Source organism: Canis lupus, chromosome 23 (genome assembly GCF_003254725.2).
Source record: "Canis lupus dingo isolate Sandy chromosome 23, ASM325472v2, whole genome shotgun sequence".
In the NCBI taxonomy this organism is placed as follows: Eukaryota; Metazoa; Chordata; class Mammalia; order Carnivora; family Canidae; genus Canis; species Canis lupus.
Window position 1 is genome coordinate 45,432,796 of NC_064265.1, and position 4,642 is coordinate 45,437,437.

Genomic DNA, 4,642 nt, shown 5'->3' on the forward strand with positions numbered 1-4,642 from the left:
CGTATGATTGCCCGTGTATAGAATGGATTGGAGTGGGGCACGAGGGAGGGCAAGCAGTTAGGAGCTCTTACAGCAGTCCAGGCCCGGGTGGTGACAGGGGAGCCCAGGAGAAGTTGCTAGAATCAAGACGTGGAGCAAATACCCTTCAATTGCATTAATTATTATAAACTGTTGGCTTGTAGTTTGTTTTGTTTTTTTTTAAAAGATTTTATTTATTTGAGGGAGAGAGAGCATGAGCAGGGGGGAGAGGAGGAAGAGGGAGAAGCAGGCTCCCTTGCTGAAGCTGGATCCCAGGACCCCCACGATCATGACCTGAGCCGAAGGCAGGCTAACTGACTGAGCCACCCAGGAGCCCCTGTTGGCTTGTAGTTTTAACAATTTTATAATTTTTCCCTCTTGCTCAATACAGAAGATACAGTGTTCTCATCATGAAAAATTCTAACCTGTGTGTGGCTTTCCCTCTGTGGGTCTCATTCATTCATTCATTCATTCATTCATTCATTCATTCATTCATTTATCCTTTAGTCTGTAAAATAGTGGTGGTGATAGCAGGTGTTGGTATCAATAGGGTCTAACATTTTTCCTTCCTCTGTTATTTGGGGACTCAATAGGGTCTAACATTTTTCCTTCCTCTGTTATTTGGGGACTCTAATACAAATTTAAAGAATTCTTATCTATAAAATTTTAAGCTTCAAATTAGGAGCCGAAGCAGGTTTAATGATCTACAGAGAGTTAGGTTTCCTATTCTTTAAAAACTCTTGACTTCCTCTCGTCCGGCCCAGCACAGGTCAGTGGAATTATGATCATACGTTAAGCACAGGCTACATGAGTCAGGAAAGGTCAAGGCCACCGGCGTCTCAAGACAGAACTACAAAGCAAAACTGGTCTCTATGCCCAGGCACCGTGCCTCGCTCCAGACCGTGGGAATCTGAGAGGCAGCTGGAGCATGAGTCACCAGCTAACGCCAGCTGACACACGCTGGGTCACAATCATCCCAGAATCACCTCGTATAAAACTTGGCTGGAATGATTTACACGCCTCAACTTTAAATAGCTCAATTGTCTCGCAGAAATTAGTAGTATAGTAGAAGCATTTAGAAAACAAACCTTCAAAGGTTGCAAGTTAGGAAATGTGGCACCAGAAAGGTCAACTGACCAGCCTAGGCTCACACGGCTGATACTTGGCAAGCCCCAAGCACCTGGGGTTAGGTACAGGGAAGACTTCCCTGGACGGTATTGGAGGGAAGTAGCATGATTCTGCTGCTAAGACAGACACTCAGCTATTCGTTTGAATCTGCTGGTAGTTCCGGGTCCTACTCCATGGTTGAACTCTCGGTGACCTGCCTCTGAAATTCCCCATCATGTACACTGGATGGTTCACTGTGGGCACATCACCCTCTTAATCCCCTAAATGAAAAAAAAATGTAAAAAAAAAAAAAAAAAACCCTAAATGTTAAGGAATCAGGGAAACCAAGACCTACTCCTGCTCACAGAAAGGCTGAGAACCTCTGATCTTAAGGTTCGTTGGTTTAAAAAAAAGTTTTTAAAGTAAAGAATTCAGAATAATGCAAATATGAATATAATATACACTCAGGTTCCTGCCACCCAGAATTAACAACTGTGAACATTTTCTTCCAAAGAATTTTGAGCATCTTTTTTTTCTCTTTAGGAAGGCACTGGAAGACACTAGCTACTGAATCTACCGTCTTGCTTGATCAGCCTGATTTCTATCAAATTAGAATATAAAACTAGGACAGGAGAGGGAAAGAAATTCTTTGTTTTTTAAAAAACAATATAGTACGTAAGTGGCTCATGTGATGAGTTTTGGCAAATGCCTGTCGCCGGGTTTTAAACTGCATTTGCAACTGGAACTACATAAAAAGATGTTTTAATTTACATAATCTTTTTTTCTTTTTCTTTTTTTTGCTCTTTTCACTTCCTCTTAAAACGGGAATAACCTGGGGATTTTTGTTTGTTTGGGGGCAGAAAATGCTAAGTTTTAAAAAAGTCAGTAAAAGTTAAGTTTACAGATTTCCAGTGACAGAGATTAAAGGGAGCTATGAAATAACTCTGGAAAGTAAAAGTTCAGAGTTTTGTTGCCTAAACCTTTACTTTCATTTATTGAATTCTGGAAACATGTCTGAACCAGGAGTCTGAATTCTGGAATCAGTGCTGCCTCTAATGTACTATATGGCTGCTGGCCCATCGCTTTACCTCCTGGGGCTGAAAAGCTAACACTGCATGCTTTAGGAATAACTTGATTCCACCATCTCCATCGTTATGGGCTTTTGATTAGAGCGCTCTTTACCTTGGGTACCTTGCTGGTCCTGATTTTGTCCATCACACAGAACAAGAAGGCTTATTAGATAGGGACACGGAGTGGTGGTGACAGGCTAGGCTGGTTTATGCACAAAACACCTTGCCTGGTGCTGTGTACACACTCAGCCACATCTGGACCTGCTCGGGCTCTGAGGATCTAAGTCCACCTGTTCCTGGATCCTAGTTTCACCTCTACAGATCCCCCTTGGACAGGCTCGAGTGTGATTCTCTTGTTGACGAAAGCTACAGCTCTCATTCATTTACCAAACTCGTTATAAACACCTTCTTTTGCTCAGGGCACCATTTTCACCCTTATTTGAAGAATAGCCTAGAAGATAAGTTACGTTAGCAATTAATAACCATGTCTGGTATTTCTGCCGCAAATATTTTTGCCATAGACATCTTCGCCACGAGCATTTTTTTGCTGCATAACTAATTGCCCCATAAGCCAATTTTGCTAAAAGATCAAATAACTGGTTTCATTTCTCCATTGGCAGAGTTAATGTATTCAAACTAGTAGACTGTTTCATTTCTCCATTGACAAAGTTCCCATTTTTGTAGTATGTAAATCTTAGCTCGCCCTCCTAATGGTCTGTACAGGGACAAGTAGATGTGGTGGTCTTGAAACAGTGGATTGTAACGAGGACATATATCGACCTAACAGAAGGTATGGTGAAAAAACTTACGGGAAGTGTGAAATGAGTGTGAAGCCAGATTACATTCTATACCAGAAAAATGATGACCTGCTAGTTTCAATGGTAACAGAGCTCAGTTACAGTGCATTATGCTATCAGCATTCCTTCCACATTTCCCATACAAGTTCGGAAGGTCTACCGATGAACATGTGACAATATGCCAAGAACACCCAACAGTGTAGAGGCTTTCACAACGTGATACAAAACTCTGTTACAAAAATGTATCCTAGTATTGGGAAGCTGATACCTTTTTTTTTTTTTTTTTAAGATTTTATTTATTTATTCATGAGAGACACAGAGAGAGAGGCAGAGACACAGGCAAAGGGAGAAGCAGGCTCCATGCAGGGAGCCCGACGTGGGACTCGATCCCGGGATGCCAGGATCAGGCCCTGGGCTGAAGGCAGATGCTCAACCGCTGAGCCACCCGGGGGTCCCCAACCTTTCTTAATGAAAGAAGTTGTTTTAGCAAATAAAAAAGTGTGATGCTGAACAAGGAGACTAATCCACAAGCAAAAAAAAAAAAAAAAGTATAATGCGATGAATGAAAGACTTGAAGACCAGTGGTTAGATATGATCCACCAAGTAAAATCAATCATTTGTGCAGTGAATCTACACACATTTAAAATATAGTCAAATATTTTGTATTCTGGGGCACCTGGGGGGCTCGGTCGGTTAAGTGTCTGACTCTTGATTTCGGCTCAGGTCATGATCGCAGGGTTGTGAGATGGAGCCCTAGGCCGGGCTCCGTACTGGGCGTGGAGCCTGCTTGAGATTCTCCTTTCCCTCTCCTTCCCACCCCGCCCTCCCCCCACCCCACTTGCACCCTCTCTCTCTCTCAAAAAAAAAAATTTTTTTTTTAATTCCACAATAAAGTCTTTTAAATTTTATCACTTTTCATGTTTCATTATGTCCTTTTTAATGACTGTCCCACTTTCGTTTTTTTGTGGGTTTTGTCTTCCATGGCAAAATTGCCCTATGGCCGATTAGTTATGCAGTGAAAATGTTTGTGGCTACAGAAATGTCTATGGCCGAGCTGTGTAGAGTGAAACTTTCTAGAACCTTCCTTAACTGCCAGAACTCTATTCTGGATAAAAAAAATCAACCCTGCATCTCACCTAAAGAACCAAAACCAACTCCAAGGCCGTCCCTTCCATCGGGTGCTACTCTAATGCCATGGGGCTGCTAAGTTAAGTAGTCCTTGATCCTCAGGCCTAGGGGGCTAGTATTCTGAATTCCTTTGAGAGTTCAGGGTCAGGACTGAGAGGGTGGGTCACCCTGGCTCAAACCCAGAATTCTCGGTAGAGGACAAGAGTAAATTAGCTCTAGCCAATCCTCTTCCTTCTGATTCTGTAAAGCAGGAGAAATACTCTTCTTCCACAAGTGCTGGCATGTGAAAGAACATCTCCAGGGACGAGACCAGCAGCACCAAGGGCACTGCCTGGTTCAGGGAGGTGAGTGTGGACTCCAGTTCGAACACAGACCTGTGTCACGACCTTGGACAAATGACCGTTTCTTCATGTGGAAATAGGTATGGCTCCAAGCCCAAGGTGGTGGGGAAGCTTCAGGCACCTGCACATAGTAGGCGCCCAACAAACAAACATCATTCAGCTGGGAAAAAGCAGCACAATA